The sequence below is a fragment of the Bufo gargarizans genome, chromosome 9 (assembly GCF_014858855.1).
Source record: "Bufo gargarizans isolate SCDJY-AF-19 chromosome 9, ASM1485885v1, whole genome shotgun sequence".
Taxonomy (NCBI): Eukaryota; Metazoa; Chordata; class Amphibia; order Anura; family Bufonidae; genus Bufo; species Bufo gargarizans.
Window position 1 is genome coordinate 188,295,798 of NC_058088.1, and position 14,315 is coordinate 188,310,112.

Genomic DNA, 14,315 nt, shown 5'->3' on the forward strand with positions numbered 1-14,315 from the left:
AACATTTTCCAGTCTTCAACAGTCCAGTTTTGTTGAGCTCGTGCAAACTGTAGCCTCTTTGTCCTATTTGTAGTGGAGATGAGTGGTACCCGGTGGGGTCTTCTGCTGTTGTAGCCCACCTTTCTTTCCCATCCTGACATTCAGTTTGGAGTTCAGGAGATTGTCTTGGACCAGGACCACAACCCGACATGCATCGGAGCAACTGCCATGTGATTGGTTGACTAGATAATCGCATCAATGAGAAGTAGAACAGGTGTTCCTAATAATTCTTTAGGTGAGTGTATATGTATATATATTCAAATTGAACATTTGTAAGGTTTTCAGGATTCTTAGGTTACCTTATGGTAAAGCTCTCATGTTTTGTGTATACAGGAGTGATGGTCACAGACGGACAAGGCAGATTTATGTCTCTTAAGAGTTAAAGTCTAAGGATAAAAGTCTAATTTAGTTAATTTGAGTCAATAAGTATTGGTATATGGAAGAAAGTATGCAAATACAAGGGTATAATGAAATATTATGTAAATATCTACTGCGCAATTGTATGAATCATCTAATCAGGATATGTGAGTATGACATACATGGTGATCATGGAGTTACTGTAATTGTTATTTGGGATATTGTATTCCAGAGAGGTTCCAGATATGGAAGGAGTTAATCCTGGATCACAGATAGGAAAATCATAAATGGTAATTTAAATATAAGGGTCAACTATATTGAAAGCATTTCAGCAATTGGGATTATGTTAATACATATTTGTTTACAGTTCTATTTTAAAGAAGAAGAAGAAGAAGAATACAATGACATTAAATAGAGTAATATATCGTATCTCATGCAGAAAATTACTTTATTAAAAAGGTAAAGATTTGGTTTTACTGTAGAAAGATATATTTAGTGTGTTCAATTAAGGCTACTTTCACACTTGCGTTCAGAGCGGATCCGTCTGGTATTTGTACAGACGGATCCGCACCTATAATGCAGACGATGGGATCCGTTCAGAACGAATTCGTCTGCATTATAGTTTAGAAAAATTCTAAGTGTGAAAGTAGCTCAGACGGATCCGTCCAGACTTTACGTTGAAAGTCAACGGGGGACGGATCCGTTTGAAATTGCACCATATTGTGTCACCTTCAAACGGATCCGTCCCCATTGACTTCCATTGTAAGTCTGGACAGATCCGTTTGCCTCTGCGCGGCCAGACGGACACCCGAACGCTGCAAGCAACGTTCAGGTGTCCGCCTGCTGAGCGGAGCGGAGGACAGACGGTGCCAGACTGATGCAGTCTGAGCGGATCCGCATCCACTCAGAATGCATTAGGGCTGGACGGATCCGTTTGCCTCCACGCGGCCAGGCGGACTGCTGAGCGGAGGCCAAACGGTGCCAGACTGAGGCATTCTGAGCGGATCCGCGTCCACTCAGAATGCATTAGGGCTGGACGGATCCGTTCGGGGCCGCTTGTGAGAGCCTTCAAACGGAGCTCACAAGCGGAGACCCGAACGCAAGTGTGAAAGTAGCCTAAATTAATCAATATCATTTTTATTTATAAAAATCTCACAAACACTAAAAAATCCATGACTGAAGGAATAAAGATAAAACGGTTACACTTACATAAAGGATTTTGTATTAGGGTAAATGAATGGTATGGTACACTGTGATACTATGGGTCAGCTATAATCACCAACATGGGTGTAGTAATAGGAAAGAAGAAGAAGAAGATATCCTCAATCAAGACTAAAGTCAACATGAAATGTAATGTTTCCTAGAGACTGTGATAAATGCAAGGCTGCACTCACCCAGTCCTAATAAAATCTGGTCCTACCTCATCCAGGGTGTCTCTGGCGTCGGCGTGATGTCCGCTGGATCCAAAACAAGGTCTCTGCGGTGATAGAGAAAAAAAGAATAATCACATAAGGAAGGGATGGTGACTGCCCCTGTGAAATCACCAGCAGGGGGCGCTGTGCTGGTCCTGTAAGACTGAGCCATGCCAATGTAAAGCAGGGTAATCTAGGACATTTTCCCTAAATGCTGCTACATAGTACTAATGCCCACATTGTGGCCACTCACAGTACTAATGCCCATCTTGTGGCCCCTTCACAAAAGATATGTCCTTCTTGTGGCCCCTCACAGCAGTTATGCCCACCTTTGTTCCTGTCACAGTAGTTATGCCCACTTTTGAGTCCCCTCACAGTAGTTATGCCCAGATATGTGCCCCCCTCACAGTAGTTATATCCAGATATGTGCCCCCTCACAGTAGTTATACCAGATATGTGTCCCTTCATAGTAGCGATGCCCAGATATGTGCCCCCTCACAGTAGTTATACCAGATATGTGCCCTCTCACAGTAGTTATGCCCAGATATGTGCCCCTTCATAGTAGCGATGCCCAGATATGTGCCCCCTCACAGTAGTTATGCCCAGATATGTGCCCTCTCACAGTAGTTATGCCCAGATATGTGCCCCCCTCACAGTAGTTATGCCCAGATTTGTGCCCTTCACAGTAGTTATACCAGATATGTGTCCCTTTATAGTAGCGATGCCCAGATATGTGCCCCCTCACAGTAGTTATACCAGATATGTGTCCCTTTATAGTAGCGATGCCCAGATATGTGCCCCCTCACAGTAGTTATGCCCAGATATGTGCCCTCTCACAGTAGTTATGCCCAGATATGTGCCCCCCTCACAGTAGTTATGCCCAGATTTGTGCCCTTCACAGTAGTTATACCAGATATGTGTCCCTTCATAGTAGCGATGCCCAGATATGTGCCCCCTCACAGTAGTTATACCAGATATGTGTCCCTTCATAGTAGCGATGCCCAGATATGTGCCCCCTCACAGTAGTTATACCAGATATGTGTCCCTTCATAGTAGCGATGCCCAGATATGTGCCCCCTCACAGTAGTTATGCCAGATTAGAGATGCCCACCATCATCAGTGCCAGAAAGGGAGTCACACACTGCACAGGGGGCACCATCAGTGTTCCCTCTAAGCTGTGCGGCTGGGCGGCCGCGCAGCAATTATTGTGGCCCCGCTCACAATTTTATAATGCCCGCTCACTCAGCCTACAGCGCGTTTGCTAACGCTGCTGGCAAAATGCCAGCACTTGTCGTCACTCGTCAGACTCATCTGGTGACGGCGCCGACGTAGTCTTGTGCGGCTCAACACAGCGGGGCGCTGGCGCCGCCTACCAGCTACCACGTATTGCCGCGCTATTTCTGCCTCCTCCTTCTTTTTGCAGGAAGAGGAGGACCGAGCAGCAGCAGCAGGCAGTAAGGTGCGGTAGTGTCGGCGGCGCCGCCATCTTAGAGCCAGGCCAGAGCCTGAGGTACACACTAGAGTGAGTCAGTTTCTCTTATAGGCTACCTACAATTGTGGATAGAGAATAAGTTGTTTTAATGAGACAACATCTCCCTGGTAACTTAGGACAATAAAAGGGTTAATGTTAACAACCCTGGTGGAGGGCTGTGGAAAGGTTAATGCTGCATTCCTGGGGTCCAGTGGTTACTTACCTCCCCAAACTATGGCATTGCCTGGGCTTTAATTATCTGTTTCCTCCTTGCACTGATCAGCTGCTGCTCAGTTCTCAGTATTATTGGACTGAGCAAATCAAGAGCACTGTGCCCGATCAGGGGGTTAGTCTGGTGATGGGGGCTGTGGGCAGGGGACAATAGTGGCACTAGTAGACTACTAGTGCCACTATTGACCTCCACTTCTTGTCACGAGTTAACACTCTAGAAATACCAGGAGAGACCAGTTCAGCAACCAATCCTATAGGTGAGAGTGAGTGAAGTGAATGAGTCTCTCTGGCCTAGCCTGATCGTGATAAGAGATAGCCAGGGAGGCTAAAGTGAGTCTCTCTGGAACAGTTTTGCATTCCCTTCAGGTTTTGCATTGGCAATGTTGCTTGTCTCACAGACAGTCTAAGCCAAGGAAAATGGTGGAAAAAAGTAACTATATATATATATATAGCATCAAAGGATGAGGCAGCACTCCAAATGAGGTGAAAAAATGGTGGATCTTTTATTCCCCTTGCAACGTTTCAACCGCTCAATGCTTGAGAAAGACCGCATTGAGCGGTTGAAACATTGCAAGGGGAATAAAAGATCCACCATTTTTTCACCTCATTTGGAGTGCTGCCTCATCCTTTGATGCTATACTTACGATAGTCGTGTGAGCCTGCGGCTGTGAGGATTTCTTGCACCCACTTCATTGGTCTTGTGCTGCTGTGGCCCTTTTTTTGCTTTTTTTTGCTATAATATATATACCAGGAGATACCCAGGTTATACCAGCGTGCTCCATATCACTAATACTATATACAAGAAGAAGTATATGTTAGGCGTCCTAGCCAGTGTCAGGTTAGCACTTAGCAAGGTCTTTCTTCACTCCGCAGGAGACATTTTGTGTGCGGTTCTGTCTCCACTGTCCGTCCACTTCCGTTCCCACCAAGGCAGCAAGCCAGACAGAAGAGCCTGGGGCAGAGGAAAGACATTGCTACAAAGGTAAGTTCTGTTGGGTCACTTCAAGTGAATGTACTTGTGAATATTTTTGAAATGTTGTGATAGTGTGCTTCTCATGACCTGATAGATGTATTCTTACATTCTCTTTTTTTAAAGTCTCTTAAAGTCCTTCCAAAATAGTGCTTCCTGCATGAACATCAAATTGAAGATATCACAGTACAAGTGCAGGTAAGTGTGGATCTTCTATTCAAATCATATTCATTGTTGTGGTATGGAGTGACAGTGGAATTCGGAAAATAGCATATTAGGAAGGAGAGGAGTAAACGCCAAAATGTTTTTTTTTTTTTTCTGTGTATATTGCTCTATAGACTGGAACAGTTCTAGTCTGTAACTGAGCAAAAAATCGAATATTCCAAATCACATTACCTCTAAGGAAATTGTATTTATTTTTATTCAGACCAAGGTCCACTGGATTATATTCTGTACGGATTAAAGTACAGCGAAGCCAGATGTCCTACCTACGATTCTACGAACCTTGAATTTCCCAATTCATATATCCAGGATGTACCACATCACATGCATGCTAGATTGACCGCTAAGCGCTGCCCACCAGGAGCCTGGTAAGAAGCACATGTGCGATCACTGTAGGACTGCCTAATGCACTACATCATATCACACACTGGCTAGATTTACAATAGATTGCACATTGCAGCAACTAAGTAAATATACCGTCAACATTGTAGTAGAGAGGGAGCTTGTTGCTACAGAGCTGCTCTCACTGAAGAAAAACTGGCTTTGATGATGAATTCCACCCTTTGAGAGATGCTTTCCTACTCATAGGAATAGGATCCTACCCTTGGTCCTAACCTAACTCCTAAATATACATCTCCAAATTCTAGAACAGATATACAGAACGATACTTAATATTTCATATTTATACAATTTTTCTCTCTCTCCCCGGGCCGGCCTTCCAGATAGATATTTGGTGAATTTGATGCAGATTGAAATTCCACACTGCAGACAAAAAATGGCAAAACGATCTTTAGTTAATACACCCCCTCTATCTAGGGCTTCAAGTTCTACTGCAAAAAAGTCCAGCAGTCATTTTAAAAAAGAATGGCTATGTGAGATCATAGAAACTGAAATGCCAAACTCTGCTATAAAACAGAAGGTGAAATTAGGTGACGTTTTCACATTCCAGGACAGCCAAAATGCTGTTATTTGCAATATCTGCGTGAAAGCAGGAATAAATGGTGACTTTACTACAGGAAAACGGTGGGAGGACAGTTGGAAGCTCGATTACTTGAAGAGACATATAAAACAGAAAATCCACGTTGAGGCAGTTGCAAAAATTAGACGACAGAATTCAGGAGGTTTATTACAGATGTTGGCTCAAACTGCAGAGGAAAGACAAAATAATGCAGAAATAGCACTTCGCAAAGCTGTTGGTCGCGACCAAATAAAAATATTGATTGATAATGTTTTATTGGCTATTAATATGAATGCATCCATGCATTCTGTCCAAGACATACATGATCACATGGCAAAGTATCTAGCAATTCCACAGTCTTGGCGTGGGAAAAACTATGCATTTGAATTTGTAGAATGTATTAATGAGACAGTTCAAGCTGAAATGATGGCTGAATTACGAAGTGCCACTTTTCATACACTTGTAGTTGATGAGAGCACCGATATATCAGTAAGCAAAATGCTTATTTTATATGCAAAATTCCGTCCTTTTAACACTGATGTTTACAAGACAATTTTTGCAGGCATTACAAAATTAACCAGCTGTGATAGCAGTTCAGTGACAGATGCCATTGAGCAGTTTTATTCTGATAATCACTTGGATTTGCAGAAAATGGTGATGTTCACATCTGATGGAGCCTCTGTTATGCTTGGAAAGCAAAATGGTGTTGCTGCTCGTCTTCGTAATGACATCCCTCATTTGCTTGAACAACATTGTGTAGCTCATCGAGAGGATTTGGGAATTGAGGATGCATGTAAGAAAGTTTCACTTATGGGCGACATTGAGATGTTTCTTAGAACAGTTTATACTATGTTTAGTAGGTCATCTGTCAAGAAAGCAGAGTTTAAAGAACTCTCAGACGTTCTGGAATGTGAGACGCTCTCTTTTAAGGCATTAAATGAGGTTCGTTGGTTATCTAGACACATGGCTTTACGGGCAGTAATGAGAAATCTGGATGTGTTACTTGCGTATTGCAACAAACAAGTAGAAAAAAACAACGATCCAATTGCTAAATACTGTCAGAAAAAAATGTTGGACCCACAGTTTTCTGCTGCTCTGCATGTTTTTTCCGACGTTGTCGGCCAGCTGGCAGAGTTAAGTAAGATTTTACAAAAAAACAATCTTACTACTCTCGATGCATACCAATATGTTAGGGCTAAAATAAGTAAGCTACGTTCACAGTTCCTTGGTGAGACAGTACATTGGAGTGAGCAAGTGAGTAAAATAATGGAAGATAATGAAAACGAAGTCAATATGGCTCCGATTATTAGGTTTGTGGAGCGCTTATGTCTACATTTGGAATGTCGTTTTCCAGAAAATGAGCTGATGGAGTGGAGAATTTTCGATATGTCTACATTCAGTGGTACGTTACATTATCAACAAGGTTGTCAGGAAATAGCAACACTTGTTTCAAGATACTCTGGAGATTGTTTGCCATACAAAGATGATGACCAAGATATACTGAAGACAGTAACAGAACAATACCAGGATTTAAGATTTGTTATAGCCGAGAAAACAAAATGTGGCTTGATGCAGTCCTTTAAGGATCTTGTGCAATTTGTGTTAAAAGAGGAGCAATTTAAAGCTGTTGCATCCCTAGCAGATATCTGTGGAACTTTCCTTGCCTCCAGTTGTGACTGTGAACGTGGTTTCAGTCTAATGAATATGATCAAGACAAAAAGTCGCAATCGTTTGGAAGGGCCACACTTGGAAATGCTCATGAGGATCAAATTCTTCCTGAATTCTGGACAAAGGATTGACCTAGACAAAGTCTATTCCAAATGGGTCACATCAAAAGATAGACGTTGCAAAGTTTGAACAGTTGAAGTTTGTTGCTTCACATGTATTGGTAAGTACAGTAAGTTTTACTGTATTATTTGACTCCACTAGTTGATTTCTATCACATATGTACCTCTTGTCTTCCACTAGGTTTACTTATCCAAGGTTAAAAGGAAGAAGACGTTGCTAGGATTGGCATAGTTCCACATTTCATGCTTTATCTTGGTTGTTTGGTGTTGCCTACACTTTCCAAAGGAAATTGACAGATGACTGAAGTTTAATGACCTGAAAGAAATAATACAAGATGGGTGCTTCATGTGGAAAGGTAAGTAGATTGAGAGGCTATAGCTCCTTGATGTTTGGCTGGCTGGTTTTGTCTGTACTAGTAGTGGATTTCTATCACATATGTACCTCTTGTCTTCCACTAGGTTTACTTATCCAAGGTTAAAAGGAAGAAGTTGATAGGATTGGCTTAGTTTCAAGCATGTTCTTTGAAGATGGTGATATTTCAGATGCTATACAGTGGGGGAAATAATTATTTGACCCCTCACTGATTTTGTAAGTTTGTCCAATGACAAAGAAATGAAAAGTCTCAGAACAGTATCATTTCAATGGTAGGTTTATTGTAACAGTGGCAGATAGCACATCAAAAGGAAAATCGAAAAAATAACTTTAAATAAAAGATAGCAACTGATTTGCATTTCATTGAGTGAAATAAGTATTTGAACCCTCTAACAAAAAAAGACTTAATACTTGGTGGAAAAACCCTTGTTTGCAAGCACAGAGGTCAAACGTTTTTTTGTAATTGATGACCAAGTTTGCGCACATTTTAGGAGGAATGTTGGTCCACTCCTCTTTGCAGATCATCTCTAAATCCCTAAGGTTTCGAGGCTGTCTCTGTGCAACTCTGAGCTTGAGCTCCCTCCATAGGTTTTCGATTGGATTAAGGTCCGGAGACTGACTAGGCCACTCCATGACCTTAATGTGCTTCTTCTTGAGCCACTCCTTTGTTGCCTTTGCTGTATGTTTTGGGTCATTGTCGTGCTGGAACACCCATCCACGACCCATTTTCAGTTTCCTGGCAGAGGGAAGGAGGTTGTCGCTCAGGATTTCACGATACATGGCTCCGTCCATTTTCCCGTTTATGCGAATAAGTTGTCCTGTGCCCTTAGCAGAAAAACACCCCCAAAGCAAAATGTTTCCACCCCCATGCTTGACGGTGGGGACGGTGTTTTGGGGGTCATAGGCAGCATTTTTCTTCCTCCAAACAGAGCGAGTTGAGTTAATGCCAAAGAGCTCTATTTTGGTGTCATCAGACCACAGCACCTTCTCCCAGTCACTCTCTGAATCATTCAGGTGTTCATTGGCAAACTTCAGACGGGCCTGCACATGTGCCTTCCTGAGCAGGGGGACCTTGCGAGCCCTGCAGGATTTTAATCCATTGCGGTGTAATGTGTTTCCAATGGTTTTCTTGGTGACTGTGGTCCCTGCTAATTTAAGGTCATTAACTAACTCCTCCCGTGTAGTTCTAGGATGCTTTTTCACCTTTCTCAGAACCATTGACACCCCACGAGGTGAGATCTTGCGTGGAGCCCCAGAGCGAGGTCGATTGATGGTCATTTTGTGCTCCTTCCATTTTCGAACAATCGCACCAACAGTTGTCACCTTCTCTCCCAGCTTCTTGCTAATGGTTTTGTAGCCCATTCCAGCCTTGTGCAGGTCTACAATTTTGTCTCTGACATCCTTGGACAGCTCTTTGGTCTTTCCCATGTTGGAGAGTTTGGAGTCTGCTTGATTGATTGATTCTGTGGACAGGTGTCTTTTATACAGGTGACTAGTTAAGACAGGTGTCCTTAATGAGGGTGACTAATTGAGTAGAAGTGTCTAACCACTCTGTGGGAGCCAGAACTCTTAATGGTTGGTAGGGGTTCAAATACTTATTTCACTCAATGAAATGCAAATCAGTTGCTATCTTTTATTTAAAGTTATTTTTTCGATTTTCCTTTTGATGTGCTATCTGCCACTGTTACAATAAACCTACCATTGAAATGATACTGTTCTGAGACTTTTCATTTCTTTGTCATTGGACAAACTTACAAAATCAGTGAGGGGTCAAATAATTATTTCCCCCACTGTATATTGGTTGTTCGGTGTTGCCTACATGATATACTTCCAAAAGGAAATTGGCAGATGACTGACATTTTATGACATGAGAAGAATAAAAAGTTTTACTTTCTATGGTAAGCAGAGTAACTGTTTTATCTTGTCTTACTTAGTAGGCTAGATTTATTGTTTTGCCAATATGTCGGCAATGATCTCTTGTTTGATTGTCCTATCGCCCACCTTTGACTAAGCATTGCCCATCTCTAAGCCGACCCCGCTCAGCAACTGCCAAAGCTTAGAGGGAACACTGGGCACCATCATCATCAGTACTAGGGAGGGAACCACACACTGCACAGGGGGCATCATCATCAGTGCCTTCCTTCCCCCCTCCCCCAGTTTGCAGCTTTAGGGGGAAAAAAAACTAAAAAAAACACATGCTTACCTGAGTCCTTGATGACGTGCTCCCACACTCATTCCTGGTCTTTCAGCGCTCCTCCCACAGCCAGCAGCGCGATGTGCGGCCAGCAGGGGGAGCGCTGGAGCCCTGCTTCACTCTGGATACAGCCCGGCCGGCAGTGACAAGAACTGCCGGGTGTCTGTGTGAGTGTGTGTGCCCCCCCCCCCCCCTCCCCTTTGCCTCTGCGCCAACCACCCCTTCCCCCCACTCATATTATACAGTACAGTACTTGTTTGAAGAGCGCTCAGACTTAGGGGTCCGGTCGCAAGTGCGACCGCTGCGACCCCTATAGCTACGCCACTGGTGAAGAGCACCTGGAGCACACCTGTCCATGGACAACTCCAGAGGTAAAGCTCATAGAAAGAACGTTCTGTCCACACAGAAAGGAGGCCTGTGACAGAATGACGGGCATCCAAAATGGAGAATGAGCTCAAGGAGAGCGAGTGCTGAAGAGCTTCAGTAAGTGACTTAGAGTTAGAATAGTTAGGCCCCTTTCACACGGGCGAGTTTTCCGTGCGGGTGCGATGCGTGCGGTGAACACATTGCACCCGCACTGAATCCGGACCCACTTGTGCGTTGAGTGAAAATCGCAGCATGCTCTATATTGTGTGATTTTCACGCGACGCAGGCCCCATAGAAGTGAATGGGGTGCGTGAAAATCGCAAGCAAGTGCGGATGCGGTGCGATTTTCATGCACGGTTGCTAGGAGACGATCGGGATGGAGACCCGATCATTATTATTTTCCCTTATAACATGGTTATAAGGGAAAATAATAGCATTCTGAATACAGAATGCATAGTACAATAGCGCTGGAGGGGTTAAAATAAAATAAAAAAATTTTTAACTCACCTTAATCCACTTGATCGCGAAGCCGGCATCTCCTTGTGTCTCCTTTGTTGAATAGGACCTGTGGTGAGCATTAAATACAGGTAAAGGACCTTTGATGACGTCACTCCGGTCATCACATGGTCTTTTACCATGTTGATTCACCATGGTAAAAGACCATGTGATGACCGGAGTGACGTCATCAAAGGTCCTTTACCTGTATTTAATGCTCACCACAGGTCCTATTCAACAAAGGAGACACAAGGAGATGCCGGGCTTCGCGATCAAGTGGATTAAGGTGAGTTAAATTTTTATTTTATTTTTTTAACCCCTCCAGCGCTGTTTTACTATGCATTCTGTATTCAGAATGCTATTATTTTCCCTTATAACCATGCTATAAGGGAAAATAATACAATCTTCAGAACACTGATCCCAAGGCCGAACTTCTGTGAAGAAGTTCGGGTTTGGGTACCAAACATGCGCGATTTTTCTCACGCGAGTGCAAAACGCATTACAAATGTTTTGCACTTGCGCGGAAAAATCTAGCATTTTCCCGCAACGCACCCGCCTCTTATCCGGGCCAAAAATAAGACGCCCGCCTGAAAGAGGCCTTAGGGTTCCAGAAGGCAGATATTTAGCGCCTGTGTTCGGCCTAGGGCGTTAGTTTTTTTCTGAGAAAGCTATTCCATTGGATTGCCATAAACACCTCTGTGAGGTTCAGGAATCTGCTACTTGTGATACTAAAACTAAAAGCTTTGTTAATGGACTACATTTATTTTACTTGATTGTCGACAATCGCGCTGAGAGCGTGAAATTCTTCATATGAGGCTGAATGGACAGTTACTCTAAATTCTACTAAATTATAACTGGTAAGAAAGAAAGGGGACTGACAAGGAAGAAGTCACAGCTGTTCACAGACGCTTCTGAAGAAGACCAAGGAATTCCTGGTATGTAAGTTGAAATCTGTGTCCAGGAAAGCTGTGTCAGAGGGGATAGATCTTGTATATGAACCATCATTGGAAAATATGATACAATTCAATTGAAGGACAGCACATCCTCCACATCCAGTTCTATCAATCTCATCATAGACTTTATGTGATTCAAAATTAAGATAAATAAGTGAAATTACAGAATCAAGAGGATGATGATGAAGAGAAGAAGATGCCGAATCAGATAGGAGATGAGTTCCTACATTTATTTCATTGGTATTCAATCACAGTTTACCAAATGTTATTATTGTGTTGTCAAATAAATAATTGATGGACAATTAATTAATTTATAAAGAAGAAAAGAAGAGTCCAAGATAAGTGTAAAATTTGATGTTCTGGGTTTGAAAAGATTATCTTACCCTCAAGAGGGGGAAATGTTAAATAATATGTGATATAATATTAATTGATATTTAATATAAAGTGTGTATTACGTCACACATCACACACCATTAATAGTGATTAATAGTCTGTATGGGAGCATCAAGACCTATATTTGAAGTCTACCATATAGGACAATGTATAAGCCCATACATTAGTAAGACACGCCTGTGTCTATGGTATAAATGACAGGCGGGGGGTCTTCTCACCACTCTCAAGTCTGTTGGGGGTTGTTGTTTGCTGGCTAGAGATGATACACTTGGAGCCTGAAGATTCCTAACCTTCAACAATGATACTTCGAGGAGATTAAGACTTTTTCTAAACTATTTCTGTAAGTCATCAACTCTTATGAAGACTGAAAATAAATCGCATTATTCATTTTCTTTATAACTCTTGTTGAGTCCTCGGGGCGATCTTTACTCCAAATAATCATACACTAGACATGGAGAGGATTACCAAATCAGGGTGATGTATTTTTCATACATAAATATTTTACATTTGGAGACATATTACAGGCACGGAGATAAGCGGCAGATCTACAGCTGCAGTAATGGTCTAACATGGGGAATGGAGATAAGCGGCAGATCTACAGCTGCAGTAATGCTCTAACGTCTGTGACGTATGGAGATAAGCGGCACTACAAACTCTGGAATCCAGCTTTTTCAGGATCCAGCATGGCTAATCTTTCTCCCGGAGCAGTGACGTGCTCCAGGAAAACTGGGTGGGTGACCGCCTCTGTGGGATCAGCGGCACCAGATATGATTTTATATCACCTCATTTCCTGCCGCTTTGTAAAGTAGTCGGCGACTAGGTGAGAGGTGCCGCCCCTCCCTGTACACGAGGCCTTCACCCATGAGATACAAGGCATAGGTCGAGAGTGAAGATGTGAACTGTCGGTGTAGCAGAGCTGAGTTTGTCCTTGAACTGCTTCTTCTTTGCTCCATGATAGTCCTCTCTGATAATTCTGCTGATATTCAGGTTTACCGTCCGTCCTAAGGAAAACAAGATACCCCTTAGGCCTCTTTCACACGGGCGAGATTTCCGGACCCATTCACTTCTATGGGGCTGTGCAGATGAGTGGGGATTTTCACGCATCACTTGTGCGTTGCGTGAAAATCGCAGCATGTTCTACTTTGTGCGTTTTTCACGCAACGCAGGCCCTATAGAAATGAATGCAAGCAAGTGCGGACGCGGTGCGATTTTCACGCACGGTTGCTAGGAGACGATCGGGATGGAGACCCGATCATTATATTATTTTCCCTTGTAACATGGTTATAAGGGAAAATAATAGCTTTCTTAATACAGAATGCAAAGTACAATAGCGCTGGAGGGGTTAAAAATAAATAAAAAATAATTAAACTCACCTTAATCCACTTGTTCGCGCAGCCCGGCTTCTCTTCTGTCTTCTTTCTTCAGGACCAGGGTAAAGGACCTGTGGTGACGTCACTGCGCTCATCACATGGTCCATCACATGAGCGCAGTGACGTCACCACAGGTCCTTTACCCTGGTCCTGAAGAAAGAAGACAGAAGAGAAGCCGCTGTTCTGCCAAATCTCTATACCTTGCGAAAATTCTATACCGGAAGTGACGCGGCCGCACCGGAGGTGACAAGGCCGCCATGGAATCAGCTGAAGGAGGGTGTGCGCTGCGCAAGCGCACATCCACCAGCTTAGTAAAGAATTATTGCAGCGCCGCTATAGAAGTACTTCGTACACCGTGCGTCCGCACTTAGGGGTATAGAGATTTTGCAGCGCAAAATGTTTCATCAGATCTCCCTACCCCTGAGTGCGCAGGCGCCCACAAATCATCAGTTGCAGTTCAGCTCTACTATGTGGTGAGCTCGGTATCCAGCACTCAGCTCTGCGGTAAGGATGAACTGCAACTGATGATTTGTGGGCGCCTGCGCTCTCAGGGCTAGGGAGATCTGATGAAACGCCGCTCACACCCTCCTCCAGCTGATTCCTTGGCGGCCTCGTCACTTCTGGTGCGGCTGCTTTACTTCCGGTATAGACTTTTCGCAAGGTATAGAGATTTGGCAGAACACCGGGCTGCGCGAACAAGTGGATTTAGGCGAGTTCAATAATT

The 14,315-nt window shown here is 43.3% G+C and overlaps 1 long non-coding RNA gene across 1 annotated transcript; it reads left to right on the forward strand.

Moving 5' to 3' along the window:
• The first annotated feature begins 7,406 nt into the window (after positions 1-7,406).
• LOC122946155 lies at positions 7,407-7,935 on the forward strand. Its single transcript, XR_006391218.1, has 3 exons — positions 7,407-7,548; positions 7,629-7,803; positions 7,907-7,935. It is a non-coding gene; the product is annotated as an uncharacterized LOC122946155 (long non-coding RNA).
• Positions 7,936-14,315: the final 6,380 nt, after the last annotated feature.